At 39.4% G+C, this 21,006-nt stretch overlaps 1 protein-coding gene across 1 annotated transcript in view; it reads right to left on the reverse strand.

The window, feature by feature from the left end:
* Window positions 1-21,006, reverse strand: part of LOC137547425 (glutamate receptor ionotropic, delta-2-like) — a 411,282-nt gene that overhangs the window by 159,422 nt on the left and 230,854 nt on the right. The window lies entirely within an intron of this gene.

The following is a 21,006-nucleotide window of genomic DNA, read 5'->3' on the forward strand; positions in this document are numbered from 1 at the left end:
AAACCCATACAAACAACTGAAACTAAAATACTACTCTCAGAGCAATAAGGCAGGTGCTTTCCATGCCAAACAATTACGCCACAAACAAACTAAATCCAGAATCCCTAAACTCCTCCACCCTTTTAGCAATGTTCCCCTGTACAACCCTAGAGAAATAGCTAACGCATTTAGTGATTACTACGGAGCACTATATAATCTAAAAAACGACCCTACCACCGCCCAACCTTCTGCAACACTCATTCAAAGATTCCTCGAACCCTTAAACCTTCCTAAATTAACTTCCCAACAGCAGATCTCTTTAAACAGTCCCTTTACTTTGCAGGAAATAACTTCAATCATAAAAACGCTCAAATCTGGTAAATCTCCTGGCCCCGATGGCTTCTCTAATGAATATTACAAGGAATTCGGTAATATTCTTGCCCCTAAAATGTTAGAGCTTTTCTCCTCATTTGTGAGCTCTGGGATAATGCCGGAACAACAAACCCAAGCAATTATTTCGGTTATACCCAAACCAGGCAAGAGCTCCGACTCCCCAGCCAATTTCAGGCCCATCTCACTGTTAAACTCTGATACAAAAATGTATGCTAAATTACTAGCCAATAGACTTTTAAATATACTTCCCCAAATAATTAACTGGGACCAAGTAGGTTTTACCAAGGGGTCCCAGGCAACTGATGCTACAAGGAGAACCATTAACTTAATCAAATTTTCGGAGCTCAGCCGAAGGCCTTCTCTGTTTCTTACCCTGGACGCAGAGAAGGCCTTTGACAGGGTACACTGGGGATTTATAAAAGAAGCTTTAATAAAATTTGGTTTTAATGGGCCCTTTCTCTCTGCCATAATGGCTTTATACTCCGCCCCTTCAGCCATGGTCAATGTGTCAGGCTTCTATTCCAAAAAGTTCTTCATTACAAACGGCACTCGTCAAGGGTGCCCCCTATCACCCCTCATCTTTGTTCTTACTATCGAAACTCTAGCTGAGGCATTAAGAGCGAATGATAATATTTTGGGGATAAATATTCAAGGCCAATCCCATAAAATAGGGCTTTTTGCTGACGATATCATCATATCCGTGACTGACCCTCTAAATTCCTTACCTCATATTGCAGATTCCCTTAACAAATTCTCGTCAGTATCTTACTATAAGGTTAATGATAGCAAGTCCTTAATGCTAGGAGTCAACATCTCTCCCTCTCTGAAACGGCAAATATCTAGTATCTGCTCCTTTCATTGGGCCACAAAGCACATCCCTTATTTAGGGATTAATCTCCCGGATACAGTAAGCAAGCTCTATGAATCTAACTTTCTTCCGCTCCTGTCCTCCATCCGCAAAGAATTGGAGACAATATCTAAATTTGAGTTCTCATGGTTTGGCAAAATAGCGGCCATTCAAATGAAAATTCTCCCCAAAATCTTATATCTATTCAGAACAGTCCAAATCCCCTTACCTAATAAATTCTTTTCTAGTCTACATAAAATAATTGCCAACTTCCTTTGGGGGAAAAAGAAACATAGAATTGCTTACGTCAATTTATCTATCCCGAAAACCTTGGGTGGGATAGGATTCCCATGCATGAAATCATACTACTATGCATGCCTGTTAGATACATCCAAAGAATGGTGGAAGGATGCATCACATAAAAAATGGTACCACATTGAGAAATCTACCTCCCCGAAAAATCTACTACACCTATTATCACTCCAATTACTAAAAGCTCAAACTAACAAATCCCACTATCCCACTATCCAAGCCACATTTAACGCATGGGCACACTTTTCCAAATCTTCCAAACCTCCTGGGGAAATTTCTACGCTCAAACTCCCCATAGAATCCCTCTCATTATTGACACCTAACTTGGACCTTAAGAATTGGAAGAAAGCAGGCCTATCTCTGATATCAGACTTATTCTCAACACAGAAACCAGAGCTTCTTGAATTTCCTGTCCTAAACAATAAATATTCACTTCCCTCCAGAGAGATATTTAATTTACTACGCATTAAGCATATTCTTACAGAACACAAATATAAGTTTCCAATAGCCTCTAAGCATATTGTCTCTTTACTATCTGCTTCAACGGAAACTAAAGGGGGTATATCGGTATGGTATAAGGAACTGTTAAGCTGTAGTCACAAGCAACTGCACAAATATATAAGCTCCTAGTCAACTGATCTTAACTGCCCTATAGACTATTCAGACATAGGCCTCAATTCACTAACCTTAACTCCTCTCTTTATTACCTCTTCTGAGCTGTTTTACAGTTATCACAATTATATCACCATGGTGATAACTGTAAAACAGCTCAGAAGAGTTATTAAAGACAGGAGTTAAGCTTAGTGAATTGAGGCCCTAGTCTCTTCCACCAAAACAATTAGTCTCTTCTCTTCGTGTATAAACCACAGAGAAACATTCCATAAAATCTTGCTCAAATGGTACTTCAGTCCCAGTCGATTGTCCAATTTCTCCACCAACACCTCCCCTCTTTGCTGGCGAAACTGCAAGGACACTGGCACCCTTTTTCATCTTCTCTGGACCTGTCCTAAAATCCAACCTTTCTGGGCATCGATTGATCAGGTACTTAGTAATATTATGCAATCTCAATGTGTGATTACACCTCAACTAGCCATGCTCCACATAGGAATAATGTCTATCCCAATTAAATATAGACTAATAGTTTCACAAATATTATGTGTGGCTAGAAATATGATCACAGCTAATTGGAACTCTAATGAAATTCCCACCCTCTCCCAATTAAAAAATCAGGTAGATTTCAATCTACAAATGGAACGGTCTATCAGATCGTATAAGAAAATGAGGGAATCCCCCTACCTACTAGACATTCCTTGGGCAGACTCTCCCTAAGAATAATCTATACCTCCACTGTATAGAGTAACCCCCCAGCTTTTACCTCTCCCCTTCTAATAGTGCCTTAATAAAGCTTTTCAGGAAACTACAATCCACTGCAACTAGTGCCTAGTTCTTCTAACGATCCTCTTAAGCCGAGTTACAGAATAACTATTATCCCCAATCCATCAGATACGGAGCCTAATACTCCTAACCAGTTAAAAAAAATGTACGCCTCCCCTGGGCTTCTCACATCCCTTATTGCTACCTAGGGTACACCACCCATGTTTACTAATGCTTACCAATGTTCATCACTTTTTTTTACTATTGTTCACTACTGTTCATTACCTTTTTGAATGTTTCTTGTTGTAGTTGATGTTTTCATATTCTACTTCTGCTTCCTAGTTGGAACATTTTGAGTATAAGTAATGGGTTTTGTTTTAATGTGATTTATTGTTCCTTTCCTTTTACCCATCCCACTAATCTGTGGTTTATACTTGATATGTGTCAACATGTTTATAACTTGTACCACTCTTAATAAACCAATAAATATTTACCGTTAAAAAAAAAAACCCATACAAACAAACAAATACAAAAATAAACATTGTGGGAGCAATCAGAGCCCCCGAACAGAAAGCTCTGTTGGTAGGCAGGAAAGGGGGGGGGGGAGGAATCACTTGTGTGCTGAGTTGTACGGCCCTGCAGCATGGCCTTAAAGCTGCAGTGGCCTGATTTGTAAAAAAATGCCTGGTCACTAGAGGGGGTGTAAGCCTATGGTCCTGAAGTGGTTAAAGAGAAATATATTGTGTATGTTAATAGTACTGCATATGTGAGATACAGTATAAATATATAATGGGCTCGATTCACAAAGCGGTGCAAAGTGTTAGCACCATGGTGAAAAGGCCCTTATCACGCCTAAAGTCACTTTAGGCATGATAAGAAGAAACTCGCGCGAAGTTGCCGCGCTTACGCGCGTACGCGCGTACGCGCGTAAGTGCGCGCGCAACACCCGACGCTTCGCGCGAAGCTCCCATTAAGCCCTATGGGACTTTGCGCGCGCTCTCACGCGCGTACGCGCGAACGCGCTTACGCGCGGTAACTTCGCGCGAAGAGCAGGAAAAATCGGTGATAACTCAGTGGTGAAAAGGTCATCACGCCTAAAGTCTTTTAGGCGTGATAACTGGGTTATCACCGCTTTGTGAATCGAGGCCAATATGTTTGCAGATTCACCAAAAATACATCATTTAGCTGAAAAATGTAATTGTTTTATATGTTAGGCCTATTTTGCCCTGAAATAAGTAACTAGCAATGCTATCAGCAATGCAGCAGTCTGACCCTTCATTGTGATTCAAATGCAGATATTCACAGCTCTCCCAGTGACACTACTTTAAAATGCTTCTCTTGTTATCGACCTGAAAAAGGATTTCTCAATCAATATGCTGCAATAGGTCTCATGACAAGGAAAAGTGGATCGGCACAGAGCATTTGCTTGTTTGAATTATTTTTTTTTTGGTGTCACATTTCTTGTTGAAGATGCTATTAATCATTTGAGAAGAAGGAATCGATTGAAAGAATCTGCAATTTGTCCTGAATAGGACTGATTCCTATTGTGTAAATTGAATTTGTAAATCCCAAGAAATGTGCCAAGCTACAAACTGGAAAGTAGCCAAATGATCTAAAAATAGTAAAAGAAACAAGGAGAAAGCGAACAAGAAAATCGAGCTTTAAGTGATTCCGTTGCACATCAGTATTAGCAGGATGCATATGGCTAATACCCACAGTACTGTGAAATATTAAATCATTTGCCGCAAAGCGTAAATATTCTGAAAAGCCCATTTCTTAAAAATCTATACATTTCTTGACAACTTAAACACTGGGAAAATGTATGCACGAGAGAATAAGCAACTAACAGAATGTGCTAAAGTGACAAAAGTTTGCTCCTTTATATGGGATGTTGAACCATTTAGGAATATGTGAAATGACAACTTATCATGTTATCATTTCACACCACTTCCATAGGAACGCACTGAAGTGAAATGACAAAATTAAGTGCACACAAAGATGAAATTCACAGGATAGAAACTGTGTGCCAAGCTCCTTGTAGCTGACCTTCATGGAAATAACTCAGCTTTGTGTGACTTACTTCATTGCTCAGTCCCCAAGAAGCCACTTAGTAACCCAATTAATACGTGTCCAGCTGTCATTACTATGTTTATGTACAGATGGAGTAAACATATAGATAGCCCCCTGCACAGAGGGGACACATTTAGTTATGATAACATAACCTAAAGGATAATGTAAGGATTGCCCTTTTCAAATCAACTCAAATCTGATTAGATGCTTCTAGTGACACCTCCTGTTAAAGAGGAACTCCAGTGAACATTTTACTGTTGGCAGGTGATGTAGCTGCTGCATGGTTTTTGGCAGTTGGAAACAGCTGTAAACAGCTATTTCCCACAAAAGTTCGAACTTTTCTTGTGGGAGGGGTTACTTGTGGGAAAGGTTTCACCACAATATCAGTCATACAGCGCCCCCTGATGGTCTGTTTGTGAAAAGGAATAGATTTCTCATGTAAAAGGGGTATCAGCTACTGATTGGGATAAAGTTCAATTTTTGGTCGGAGTTTCTCTTTAAGAATGAGCTATGTATTTGTCATTCATGATCCCCGCTGCTGATGGAATACAACAGGTAGGTCTGTATAGGGTAGCGAAATATGCCATTACCTCAACATTTCCCTTTGAGACCTGGAAAAAAAAAAACAGGATACTGAGTAAGCCCAAGCAAACTTAATATTTTGTTTACAGAGAGACCTACTGGTTCAGTCATCTGTTTGATGTCAGCACTTGGTATAGACCAGAGTAGCAGGGAGGGACATGTCCCATTAAATGCACTCTAATCGCAACAAGATATATTTTTGTGTCCCACACTTAGCTTCACAGCAGGAGTAGATCTTTCAACCATGTATAGAACCCTGAATGCTCACATACAAATTCTTCCTACCAGGCAGGCAGGTAAGAACTGCATAACGGTCAGTTTCCATTGCTACGGAATCACTTGTCTTAGCGACATTGCAGCATTTTTTTGTGTGGGAGGCAGCGAAGCCCATAGCCATGCATGCCACGGCTTCTGCAATTCATCTGCATACTCGCAGGCCAGGAAGTGCTGCAGCGCATCTCCCAGCAACGTGCCGCGGCTAGTGGAAACGGGCCCTAAGACACTACTGCTGATCTGTCTTTGCAAAGTTATGCTTTGTACATTTTCAGATCCCATTAGATGGTGACACATATCAGGTCTTTTTATCTGTAAAAGTCAATAAAAGGCAAATATTACTGGCTTGCATGTCTGCAGCTTAAAACGGGTCCAATTAAATGTACTTTCTGCTGATTCGGATTTGCTCAATTCCAAACTACATGCATGCAAGACAACATTATGTGCATCTCATCAAACATCTCCAAGTGTAATATCCCAAAACATCTGTGAGAAATCTCTTACATTGAAAATGACAATATGGAGGCAATAACACATAAAACAATTGACAATGGCAAGTCACAATTATGCAATGTACAACGTTAGATGCAAGTGTATAAGAAAACGTTTTATCAGGTTTCATGCTCGCAAGCTTACACTCAAGAATATACTCTGATAACTAATACAATATGATACATTACTTCTCCATTTCTTCTTACTTCTCCCATCTGTGGCTACCATTTTGCAGCAACTCATGACTAACAAAATCCTTACCGCATTAGCTTCTAGTGCAACTCAAGTAAAGTATATGCATTACTTTAGTTCACAGCACTTCAGGTGAATGGTAAAGTCCAACATCCTTTATTGTGACATCTAAGAAGAGAATACAGCAGCTGGCGTGTTTCAAACAGAAAGGTCCTTAGTCAAAGCACACTTCAGTCTGAAATGCTGCTGTATTGTCTTCTTGGATGTCACAATAAAGGATATTTGATTATACCCTACATATGGTGTGCTATGGATAAATGTATATATTTTGGACTGTTACCTTGTAAAACATTTGGTCATGCACCACCAAGATATGTTGGGACTCTCAGTGGTCCACTGTGCATACAATCTAAATTGTTACCAATAAAGTTACCAAAAAACACATAATGTATGGCAATGTTATTTGTTTCCAATGTTACAGATTACCCAGCAAGCTTATGGAGAACCAGAACTCGTAGTAGTGTGTAAGGGGCTACAAAGGACCACAAAGCACTCTAACTAAAATGTTATGCAAAACAAAAGTTTGCCTTCTTAAAACACAAGGTTTATTTGCATATTCAGCATTGATGCATTGTGGGAGACATCATATGCTCACTCCAATCTGAATAATAGCAAATACCTTCTGTTTTAAGAAGGTAAACTTTTGTTTTGCACAATATTTCCAGAGAAAATCTGTTCTGAGAATTGTATCCCTTTACTGTATATCTCTACTGTTTGCCTTAATATATTTTATATTTAATTAGGCATTCCTACTGTTGTGCTTAAAATGTATTCATCTTTCTGCTGCCTTGTTAGGTCATTCTATTTTGGCACACAGGGGCTTCTGATAGATTATTGTAACTACAAACTAATTAATATATGTATCACAGTTTCTTGTATGAAGGCTGTGAGAAGTAACTCTGCAAGACTAACAGTGCTGTAAAATATGTTTTGAAACACTAATCAGCTCATTAAGCTTGTTGTGTAAAATCCAATGATTATATATGCACAGCACAATTTACTGATCTATAAAAAGACATCAATGAAAAATTATTCAGCAAGATTAATGCTAGGTAATAATTGAAAACCAAATATATAATGCACAACAGATATTAAAAATGAGCAGATCAATGGCTAAATCACATTACATTAAACTTATATGTATTATTGATGAAAAGGAGATTGAGCAATCATGATTGTAAAACATATTAGCAGTACAGCAATGCAAAGAACACTGCTTATGTACACAGTGATGAAATCTATAGCAACCAGTCAGATTTCAAATGAATACAATGTGATTGATGAATAATGAAAACTATATGATCCCTACAGCATAAAAGAACTGCTCTTTAATTCTTTTTATATCTCAAGGTATTAAAGGAAAACTTAAGCCAAACAAAAAAAATTACATTTACTCACCCGGGGCATCCCTTAGCCCCCTGAAGCTGGATGGTGCCCTCGCAGCCCCGCTCCGATCATCCTGTCCCCGCCGGCGGCTACTTCCGGGTTCGGCGACAGCCGCCGACAGGCTGGGAATGCGGCTGTTTTTCCGCGTTCCCAGCCGCTATATCACCTGTCTATGCTGCTATAGCGTATATATATACGCTATAGCAGCATAGAGGGGTGATATAGCGGCTGGAAACGCGGAAAATCAGCCGCGTTCCCAGCCTGTCGGCGGCTGTCGCCGAACCCGGAAGTAGCCGCCGGCGGGGACAGGATGATCGGAGCGGGGCTGCGAGGGCAGCATCCAGCTTCAGGAGGCTGAGGGATGCCCCGGGTGAGTAAATGTCATTTTTTTTGTTTGGCTTAAGTTTTCCTTTAAGCACATAGTCAAACAACACAAGAAAGTAAGACTACTACTTTAACCCATTAGCAGCTTCAATAGATTTATCTTGTTTGAGATAAGTAAAGTGAACTGTTTTTGAACTCAGTTGGCAGAAGTCTGTGTACTGTAAATTATTGGAATGCATTGATCTGTCTCTGCTAGCAGAACACTGAGAGTGAAAGCAGAAGTCCTCTGTTATTGTCTCACACTGCCCCTAGTGACATGTGGCCATAAATACACATTACAGCAATACTAATTAGAAGCAGAGAAATGTAAGAAAGATGAAATAAAAAAGTGCTAAAATAAATTAGCCTGCAGCATTTGCAAGCCTCTAAATAAATTGGCTGGTAAAGGGTCAATGCGCAAATAAACCCTCATGGCAACATATGTCCTTAGGAATTTAACATTAGTTAAATTAGTTCTTAAACACAGTCTGAAGCCAACATAATTTCCTGTTTTTATTGCCTACTTATTCCTCCATGTAAATTAATTATTAACTTAAACTTGGCTGAGCTGAGCATGCATAAAATCAGTGGCTGCACTGCCTACTAGACTATTGGAAAACTATAGTGTGCCATCCTTGTATGTCCTAATTATAGATATCAAGGCAATGAAGCTGAACTTATCCAGCATCAATGAAAGCAACAACATTGCCAAATTTGCATATGTTTGTAACCGTTAGGAAAAAGATACTGTCATCGGGAATATTACAGAGTACACTTTGCTGGGACCTTATCCATTGTCATTTCCTCATATAGTATCCATAATACATGAAATAGAGATTGGCCAGTGATATAACTGTCTTGCAATAGCTGATGGATGACATTGATGAACAAAGCTGTATGACTTTATGTGACTTGACAATATGCACAAACACCACATCATTTTCTGAAAGCAATAGCTTATGATCTCATATCATTTCTGGAATCAAGCCAGAAAAGAAGAACAAGGCTTCGTAAAACTACAAACATAACACTGCATATATTTAAATTTCTTAATATAACTCTTATTCTTGTCTGTCAGCTCTCTGATTAAAGCAAGGTAGGCTATACATTGTAAATGTAGGTACAATAGATCTCAAAACTTAAACAAAAGTGTGTGGATGAATTTAGATCAAGCAACATTATGGGCTTGTTTTATTTAAGTTGAAAAGCAGTAGAGACCATCATACAACTTAAATGAAGCACCAAACCTGGACTGGATTTGTTTAACTGCTATTTGGTGGCATAAACATGCCTGGATCACAAACCTGGATTGCCTTAGGTTGGTAAATTAGTGTAGGTGCTATTGTATGAGGGTGATCCAAACTAACAGCCATTTTCATTTAATCAATTAAAAACATATATATTTTATTTTAGACTGTATCTTCTGATTATTTACATACAAATAAGAAGTACATTTCTCCCAGAGTAAAATGAGCCATAAATTACTTTTCTCCTATGTTGCTGTCACTTACAGCAAGTAGTAGAAATCTGACATTACCGACAGATTTTGGACTAGCCCATCTTCTCATAGGAGAGTTCTCAGGGTTTTCTTTATTTTTAAAAGCACTTAGTGAATGGCAGTTGCACCGTCCAACTGTCAAAACAGTGTGCAGCAAGCAGGAAAGCTGGCCAACATCTTTGTATAAATCATTTTCAGAGAATGTCTTTATAAAGGATAAAGGCCATGCTGAGAATCCCCTATGGAGAGATGGACTAACCCAAAACTTGTCAGTAATGTCAGATTTCTGCTACCTGCTGCAAGTGACAGCAACATAGAAGAAAAGTATTTTCCTCTGGAAGAAATGTACTTCTTATTTGTGTGTGTTTTAAATTTTAAGATTTTCACGACAGTTATTCTTGAAGCATTTATCTTTTTTTTTTTACGATGTTTTTAATCCCTTTATTGTAGTAGCATTACACTCCTCACCTATGAGTCAGAGGGATTAGGAATGACAGTGGCTTCATGTTAATGCTACTGAACAAACAGTTGCAGGTGTTCTGCAGTGATAAGACAAACGGTGCAGGGAGAGTAGAGAATAACCTGATAGATGAAACTTACATTACACTAAAATAAAACCTTGTGTGGCAGATAAAAACAGCTTTTATTTTCTGGACGATCCTCACACTTATAATGCACACACCTGTAGTGACATATTTTTGTTATAATATGTGTGTAAATCCAGGGTAACCAAAATGTATTACAAACATTTCAAACTACCAATGCATCTAGGAAGCTATCATCACTGGAGTGCTAGCCATTTAAAAATAATCTCTGTGGCCTGATACGGCCTATGTGATGGCTGAAAATCCTAATAGTAGAGAATTTTTGAAAGAAAATGCAATTCAAGTTCTCTGGATCACTTAAAGGACCTCTGTCACGAAAATCTTAAAAATTAAAATACATGTAAACATATACAAATAAGAAGTACATTTCTTCCAGAGTAAAATGAGCCTATGTTGCTGTCACTTACAGTAAGTAGTAGAAATCTGACATTACCAACAGATTTTGGATTAGCCCATTTTCTCATGGGGGTTGCTGAAAATTCCCTATGGAGAGACAGACTAGCCCAAAACCTGTTGGTAATGTCAGATTTCTACTACCAACTGTAAATGACAGCAACATAGGAGAAAAGTAATTTATGGATCATTTTACTCAGGAAGAAATGTACTTCTTATTTGTATGTGTTTTACATTTTAAGATTTCCGCGACAGTTCCTCTTTAAGCTCCCCAATACTCTATGGCATTTGTAAATTAAAGCCTGTGTCAATCAAATTAACGTAGGAGGCAATGATCATTAGTAAAGTTTGATACTTGTTTTGTCATGCATCTAGATATGTCACTTTCGTTTTTGAAATCAATTTTGGCATTTTTCAATAGTATCATCTCATGTCACATCATTCGTCAGCTGGAGGCATTCATGCAGCATAGAGGGTGCAGCTCCAGGGAAGAACAGATTACACCTGATGCAGGGCAAGAGCAGGTAATAATGTTCCACTGCACTACTCTGCAGAAAATTCAAGAGGAGCAAGCTCCCATAAGGTGCTCTCAGGGGCTATAGTTCTGTCCCAGGATTCTGGATAATTAGTGGAAAATTGTTTTAATGCCCATTTTTCAAACATAATTTGCAGGTATTTGTGAACATAATGCTTAGAAGCAGTGGGAGCACTGTATTCTTTGGTATTTTGCTACAGTGAAACAACTTGCATTTGTCATAATAGAGGATGAAGAATACATTCCTGTAAGAGTATGGCAAAAAAAAAATTGTGATTGAAAAAGAGCAGTAATATAAATCTTGAAAAGTTATAGCAAGGATACAATCTGAAGTGCATTTGGGGAAGCAATCCTTTCTGACGTTTCAACATCTTGCATCCGTCATGAACACATATATCACTTACTGTGAGAGAATGTTGAAGAATACGGCAGCAAAGCTGCAGGTTCAGACACATTGATGTATGCTGTTCACTATCACCAGCAAAACATTTACATGTCTACCTCGCTTACAGAAAAAACATTTCAACTACTTGTCAATAAATTGTTCCCTTTTTTCCACACCTGCACAAACTGAGTTAATAGCTGGAAGATATGGCACTTCCAGTGTTGAAAGAGTTTGTTTCAGTTAAAGTGGGATAACTAAACATTTGAATTAAAAATATAAGGCAAGCAATTTTTGAAATAATATATTTATGTTATCCAAGCAAAGAAGGTAGAAGAAGGTGATATAAAAATATGTAGGTGGTGTTACACCAAATGTAAAGCTGAGCAGAACAAGAGGTATGACGTAGGGGTATGAAAAACCATTTGGAAAAAAGCTAATCTAAAGCCCAATCTACACGATACGATTCTTTATACGATTCAATTACGATTCTATTTACGATCCGATTAAATCCAACATGTCCGATCGGGATTCAATTAGATTTGCCATTGCTTTGCAATGGCAAATCGAATTGAATCGAATCGAATCCTGATCGGACGTGTTGGATTTAATCGGATCTTAAATAGAATCGTAATCGAATCGTATCGTGTAAGTTAACCACATTTTTAGTATATACCTGCTTGAAAGAGAATGATCTGGTTTCATACAATAGGATTTTAGTTTCTTTTAAATATATTGCATACTATGTAATAAGCAGTCAAACAATCCCAGTGCTGGCAATTCCAAATACTTGATCATGATGGTTGTATTTATTAATACTGGCAGATTTGGATTTGCTTTTTAACACATACTTGCTATCATATAAGGTTTATTTATATGGTATAAAAGACGCTTGTGCCTATTGCAGGTCTTACAAAAGCCTTCCTGAATTGCCTGTTAAGAACATGTGGTTGAAGAAGTGTACATTAATCTGTTTTTTATAGCTTGGAACAGTACTTTACTACCATTCTTGCTACCAGACAGTTGACTATAATAGATCAGTCTGGCAGCTTTTGCTCTCTGAGACTGCTGTTTGCTGAGATATGGGTGCTGTAGTTATTGCAAAGCTCTTGGCATGAGGGTTGTTTTGACTATAATTAGCAATGCTTTCAAATAGGAACCATTTATCTAAATCAGAAAGTAGCAGGTTCATCACTTTTTTCAGCTTATTTTTACTACTGTATTTATTGCCTTTGCCATGACATGCAAATCCCAACTTCTTCCTCTCCAAAAATGTATCAAAATTAAAAACATTTACAGTTGGACACTACCATTTATACACTACCATTTATACAATTTATCTTAAGTTATATTATAAAAAAAGGATTGATTATATAATTCTCCATCGATATAAAATACATATAAACAAAATATCAGCACCAGGGGGACCACATATTTAATCGCTGCTGAGAAAATACAATTTCCAAAAGTCCACACAGAAAAGCAATTAAAAGTCAGTGCAGATCATACGTGAATCCACTGTTTCACAATCAACTACTGTATATTTCACCATAGTGGTCATCTAGTCAGCATGTATTTTATATCTATTAAAAGTCAGCACAGATCATAAGTGAATCCACTGTTTCACAATCAACTATATTTCACCATAGTGGTCATCCAGGCTTATAAATCCAAGTGGTAGACCATCACCCAGAGGTTTAGAAGGAGCTTACCAGCTGCTGACACCCACATTATAAGCTTGTATGTCTCGCATTTAGTGGTAAAGGGGACCAAGAACCTACCAGGATCCAAACCTCCAACAATCCTTATTTTAGTTCAGGCATATCGTCCCGGAGGCCAAAATTGACAAAACATGCAAATAAATGGCAAATGATGTCGATTTTGGCCTTCGGGATTGTTGGAGGTTTGGATCCTAGTCATTTCTTGGTCCCCTTCACCACTACATGCAACCTTATAACGTGGGTTGTCAGCAGCTGGTAAACTCCTTCTAATCCTTTGGGTGATGGTCTACCACTTGGAATTATAAGCCTGGATGACCACTATGGTGAAATATAGTTGATTATGAAAAAGTGGATTCACTTATGATCTGCGCTGACTGTTAATAGATATAAAATATAAGCTGACTAATTTGTGGAGTGTAATACTGTGGCTTGCAAAAGTATTCGGCCCCCTTGAAGTTTTCCACATTTTGTCACATTACTGCCACAAATATGAATCCATTTTATTGGAATTCCACCTGAAAGACCAATACAAAGTGGTGTACACGTGAGAAGTGGAACAAAAATCATACATGATTCCAAACATTTTTTTTAAAATAAATAACTGCAAAGTGGGGTGTGCGTAATTATTCAGCCCCCTTCAGTCTGAGTGCAGTCAGCTGCCCATAGACATTGCCTGATGAGTGCTAATGACTAAATAGAATGCACCTGTGTGTAGTCTAATGTCAGTACAAATACAGCTGCTCTGTGATGGCCTCAGAGGTTGTCTAAGAGAATATTGGGAGCAACAACACCATGAAGTCCAAAGAACACACCAGACAGGTCAGGGATAAAGTTATTGAGAAATTTAAAGCAGGCTTAGGCTACAAAAATATTTCCAAAGCCTTGAACATCCCATGGAGCACTGTTCAAGCAATCATTCAAAAATAGAAGGAGTATGGCACAACTGTAAACCTATCAAGACAAGGCCGTCCACCTAAACTCACAGGCCGAACAAGGAGAGCACTGATCAGAAATGCAGTCAAGAGGCCCGTGATGACTCTGGACGAGCTGCAGAGATCTACAGCTCAGGTGGGGAATTCTGTCCATAGGACAACTATTAGTTGTGCACTGCACAAAGTTGGCCCTTATGGAAGAGTGGCAAGAAGAAAGCCATTGTTAACAGAAAAGCATAAGAAGTCCCGTTTGCAGTTTGCCACAAGCCATGTGGGGGACACAGCAAACACGTGGAAGAAGGTGCTCTGGTCAGATGAGACCAAAATGGAGCTTTTTGGCCAAAATGCAAAATGCTATGTGTGGCGGAAAACTAACACTGCACATCACTCTGAACACACCATCCCCACTGTCAAATATGGTGGTGGCAGCATCATGATCTGCGGGTGCTTCTCTTTAGCAGGGACAGGGAAGCTGGTCAGAGTTGATGGGAAGATGGATGGGGCCAAATACAGGGCAATCTTGGAAGAAAACCTCTTGGAGTCTGCAAAAGACTTGCGACTGGGGTGGAGGTTCACCTTCCAGCAGGACAATGACCCTAAACATAAAGCCAGGCAACAATGGAATGGTTTAAAACAAAACATATCCATGTGTTAGAATGGCCCAGTCAAAGTCCAGATCTAAATCCAATCGAGAATCTGTGGCAAGATCTGAAAACTAGAGTTGGGCCGAATGGTTCGCCTGCGAACGGTTCCATGCGAACTTCCGTGGTTCGCGTTCGCGTCCCGCAGGCGAACCTTTGCGGAAGTTCGGTTCGCCCCATAATGGACCATGGAGGGTCAACTTTGACCCTCTACATCACAGTCAGCAGGCACAGTGTAGCCAATTAGGCTACACTAGCCCCTGGAGCCACTCCCCCCTACTAAAAGGCAGGCAGCGGCGACCATTACGGTCACTCGTGTGCCTGCATTAGTGAGAGTAGGGCGAGCTGCTGCACACTCTCTCTCATAGGGAAAGATTAGTTAGGCTTAGCTTGTCCCTGGCTGCATACCTGTTCTGTGAACCCACCACTGCATACCTGTTCTGTGAACCCACCACTGCATACCTGTTCTGTGAACCCACCACTGCATACCTGTACTGTGAACCCACCATTGCATACCTGTTCTGTGAACCCACCACTGCATACCTGTTCTGTGAACCCACCACTGCATACCTGTTCTGTAAACCCACCACTGCATACCTGTTCTGTGAACCCAGCACTGCATACCTGTTCTGTGAACCCACCACTGCATACCTGTACTGTGAACCCACCACTGCATACCTGTTCTGTGAACCCACCACTGCATACCTGTTCTGTGAACCCACCACTGCATACCTGTTCTGTGAACCCACCACTGCATACCTGTTCTGTGAACCCACCACTGCATACCTGTTCTGTGAACCCACCACTGCATACCTGTACTGTGAACCCACCACTGCATACCTGTTCTGTAAACCCACCACTGCATACCTGTTCTGTGAACCCACCACTGCATACCTGTACTGTGAACCCACCACTGCATACCTGTTCTGTGAACCCACCACTGCATACCTGTACTGTGAACCCACCACTGCATACCTGTTCAGTGAACCTGCCACTGCATACCTGTACTGTTCAGTGAACCTGCCACTGTATACCTGTTCTGTTCAGTGAACCCGCCACTGCATACCTGTTCTGTTCAGTGAACCCGCCACTGTATACCTGTTCTGTTCAGTGAACCCGCCACTGCATACCTGTTCTGTTCAGTGAACCCGCCACTGCATACCTGTTCTGTTCAGTGAACCCGCCACTGTATACCTGTTCTGTTCAGTGAACCCGCCACTGTATACCTGTTCTGTTCAGTGAACCCGCCACTGCATACCTGTTCTGTTCAGTGAACCCGCCACTGCATACCTGTTCTGTTCAGTGAACCCACCACTGCATACCTGTTCTGTTCAGTGAACCCGCCACTGCATACCTGTTCTGTTCAGTGAACCCGCCACTGCATACCTGTTCTGTTCAGTAAACCCGCCACTGCATACCTGTTCTGTTTGTTCAGTGAACAGTTTGGTGTGTCAGTGTGAAGCAGTACCTTAATTACACTACCTGATTGATGTATACACATGCAAGATGTTTTAAAGCACTTTAGGCCTGTCATTTAGCATTCAATATGATTTCTGCCCTTAAAACGCTGCTTTGCGTCAAATCCATATTTTTCCCGGGGACTTTTGGTGTGTATCCCACTCCGCCATGCCCCCCTCCAGGTGTTAGACCCCTTGAAACATCTTTTCCATCACTTTTGTGGCCAGCATAAAATTTTTTTTTCAAAGTTCGCATCCCCATTAAAGTCTTTTGCGGTTCGCGAACTTTAACGCGAACCGAACCTTCCGTGGAAGTTCGCGAACCCGGTTCGCGAACCTAAAATCGGAGGTTCGGCCCAACTCTACTGAAAACTGCTGTTCACGAACGCTGTCCATCTAATCTGAATGAGCTGGAGCTTTTTGCAAAGAAGAATGGGCAAGGATTTAAGTCTCTAGATGTGAAAAGCTGGTAGAGACATACCCTAAAAGACTGGCAGCTGTAATTGCAGCTGACTCAAGGGGCTGAATAATTACACACACCCCACTTTGCAGTTATTTATTTTTTAAAAATGTTTGGAATCATGTATGATTTTCATTCCACTTCTCACATGTACACCACTTTGTATTGGTCTTTCAAGTGGAATTCCAATAAAATTGATTCATGCTTGTGGCAGTAATGTGACAAAATGTGGAAAACTTCAAAGGGGCCGAATACTTTTTCAAGCCACTGTAAGTGTTAAGTGAAATAAATTTGCAGAATTATTGTAAAGTGTATCCTGTACCAGTGATATCATTTTATTTGTTAAAAGAAATCTCATCGTCATAAAGCTCGACCATACTTCAGCATCACTGCTGCATATGTATACACATATATATCTAGTAAACAACATTTTTGATTTTGCCGTGGAGAAATCTTTAGAATTCTTGCTTCATCATGTGATTTATTTTCAACAGTTTTCACACATTTGTCCATAAATGTTCAATGTTATCCTACATAAAATGTGGTAGTGCTATATAATACAGGCACTGTCAGGGATAAGACCCACTAGCAGTGCTTTCCGGGCACCAATGATCCTATGGGGGTGGTTCCAAAGCAGCATTGTGATCGCAGATGCCTGCAGCATTTTTGTTGTGATCCCAGAGCAATTGCATTCAAATCCTGACAGCTCTGAGAATTGCTCTGAAAATCACGGTACTTTGTGATTTGGAAATCATGAGTGATTTCAGAATCAGAAATGTGGACACTAGTGGACTCCAGCCCTTAGTGTCATTCCTCTCTATTTTGTTAAAAGTAAAGCAATAGTTATCAGAGCATTTAAAAGCTACTTATTTCCTGGAAATACCAAAATTTGATTGCTCCTGACTTAAAGGACCACTATCACGAAAATCGTAAATTTTAAAATACATGTAAACACATTCAAATAAGAAGTACATTTCTCCCAGAGTGAAATGAGCCATACATTACATTTTTCCTATGTGAAGTCACTTACAGTAAGTAGTAGAACTCTGACAGAATCAACAGGTTTTGGAGTCGCCCATATCCTCATGGGGGATTCTAAGGCTTTTCTTTATTTTCAAAAGCACGTAGTGAATGGCAGTTGCTCCGTCCAACTGCCAAACATGGTCAACATCTTTCTATAAATCCTTTTCAGGGAGTGTCTTTATGAAGAATAAGGCCATGCTGAGAATCACCCATGTAGAGATGGACTAGCCCCAAACCTGTTGGTTCTGTTAGATTTTTACTACAAGTGACAGCAACATAGGAGAAAAGTAATTTGTGGCTTATTTTACTCTGTAAGAAATGTACCTTTTATTTGTATTGTACATTTCATGATAGTGTTCCTTTAAGGAATGTAAAGCAACTATATCCCTCATCTAAGTACAGAAAGTTGCTAGTTAGGGGGGAAGGTAATTACTCATATTACTTTGATGTTGAGCAAGAACAGACAAGTCCTCCATGCAGTAAACTAGCTAAAGAAACCTGTTTAGTCAGTTGGGAACTAAGCCAAGATCATATTTATATCGTCCTGTCTAGAAAGAGTTTCTGATAAGAACACCACCCAGGGCAGAGAGAGTAATGAAAGCACATGCATATCCTGTCTACGCCAAGGTGATCAGGCTACTAGATGCTCTTATCACCATAATTGTGCAGAAGGAAGTAGATGGGTAGCCAACAACAGCAGTACCTCTGCATTAAGTTACTTCTTTAATAGGCAGGAAGACTGAAACAGAATACCTTAGAAGATAATAATTAAAAAAAACCTAAATAGTTGTCCTTTCATATGGAAAATAGAGATGGCTAGCAGGTATAGTCTATGAGTGCATCCCTAGAACACTAGCGTGGAAACGGGATACTACCCAAAAATATATGTGCCCTGGACTATGGACTATCAGGCTGGGGTACATACATACAACTACGTATGTCTGGTCAATATCATCCAAGTGGACTGCTGCTCTCTTCAGCTGTTTATGTGCTTTAAGACATGCACGAGAAAATCAGTTCACAAATGTTAGCTCATTTATTAACGATGCAGATGGTTCCTGACATTTTGGGGTAATCTGAAAATGAGGTATCTTTAGGTTGCTTTTAATACAGATAATATTCATCTACATGCAGTCATAGTGTTGCTAGGTTCAGCTCAGCTTTAAAAACTATGTATGTTTACTGCTGGATAAGTAATTTTAAAGTGATATTTAAACAGATATTTTGTGCTTAATAGTGATGACAAAACTGTAAAAGTGAACCGTGTAACAATTGCAGCATTCTGTAGTAGTTAACATAACATTTAGTAATGTTAAATTGGTCTAATAATAAGGTCTAATAATAACACTTTATGAATGCCACTGTCTTTGAGCATGCAACACTTTCTCATTATCCTTTTCTCTGGCTATTAGTAGATCTCACTATGCAACAGTTTAGCCCATTAGCTACATGGCTACAGCTAACAACAAGTTGAGTTGTCAAAACCTAGCACATATATCTAGCTATACATACCATTTCTACCTAGTTTACATTCATTAAGTAGCTACAGAAGCAGTGATAGAATGCACATACTGAGAAACCCCAAGATTTCAGCTCAGGTTTACAACAGTTTTTCCCTCTCTTTTTTGTGGGGCTAGCAGTGCCTCACTGTGTACAAGTTTAACTCATGTGCAAAAACACTGAAGGATTTATTTAAACAATGTCAGACTGTAGAAAACAAGCAAACAACTTCTCCATTTGCTACTACTTGGGCACTTAGAATTATTACTGCTGACCACACACACACAGATATCTGATGGAGCAATTTTTGTGCAACCTACCAAATTGTAAGGAGCATATGGACTATCATATAGTGTCTGTTTCAGCCTTATTTTACATAGTACTGATATAGGGTGGTGCAAAAAAACTGGCCCATCTCTCTTCCAGGAGCATGAGATGACAGCTATTCCATGCCCATGAGCCTGTTACTTGCTCTTGGGTGTGTATGTGTTCCCCAAGTTTATTTAACCTTGCGTTGCCTGTGTTTGTGGCCGTATGGGTTACATTCTCACACAGCAGCAAATGAAAGCAACACAAGCTTCAATAAACCTAGGAAGTGCACACGCACAGCACAGAGTAAGTAACATGCTAACAGGGATAGAAGTGGCTAGCATTTGTGCACCTGGCAGGCACAGGGCTGGTTATGCGTGTGCTGTCCTGTTTATAGATTTGGTAATGTGTCCCAAAACTAGTTCAACATAGTAACATGGGTCAAGTGTGTCAGCCTTATACTACATATCTGTGTCAGCCTCATGGTACATAGTACTAATATATAGATTTGGTAAAATTGCCAAAAGATTGCTTCAATAGAGTGACGTGATAAATTCTCATGGAGACATGGATTAGTCCAAAGAAAAAGAATACAACTTATTCTGCATTTAAAGTGGACCCAAACTAAAAATACAAGATTTCAGAAATAAAATCTATTTTTTAAATTATAATAATAAATAGCTGCCTTTTTTCAGCTGCATGATGACACATATAAAATATTTTACATTTATTGGAGAAACCTCTCCCTTCCTTTCATATTGCCAGCAAATAATCTGGCAAACTGGTGGAGTAGATGGTGTCCAGCAAAGAAGGAATTGCTAATGGCTGCCACCTGTATAACCCTAGTTATGCAAAGAGGAGGGTGAAAAGCATGCACTGAAATGCTCATAGGCTTGAAGGAGTGTGTATTTATCTTTGTATGTGTCAGAGTGTGCAACTAAATTTGAATTAAAAAAAATGTTTGGTTTGGGTCCGCTTTAAATACTTCACACATAGCCCATATAAAATCCGTTGAACTGAATGAAAAATCTGTAGAGGATACAAGTAATATGGTAATCAAAAGATTCCTAGCTGGTTCTCAAGATTGGATGCATATACACATAAAAACAAACAAAATTAAAAAAGCAAATCATTTGAATTGTGCATAAAATAACGATGTTGCATATACACAAATATAAGGTTTTAAAGTGTACCCGAGGCAATATGTGACATGATGAGATAAATGTG

This window comes from Hyperolius riggenbachi, chromosome 1 (genome assembly GCF_040937935.1).
Source record: "Hyperolius riggenbachi isolate aHypRig1 chromosome 1, aHypRig1.pri, whole genome shotgun sequence".
Classification (NCBI taxonomy): domain Eukaryota; kingdom Metazoa; phylum Chordata; class Amphibia; order Anura; family Hyperoliidae; genus Hyperolius; species Hyperolius riggenbachi.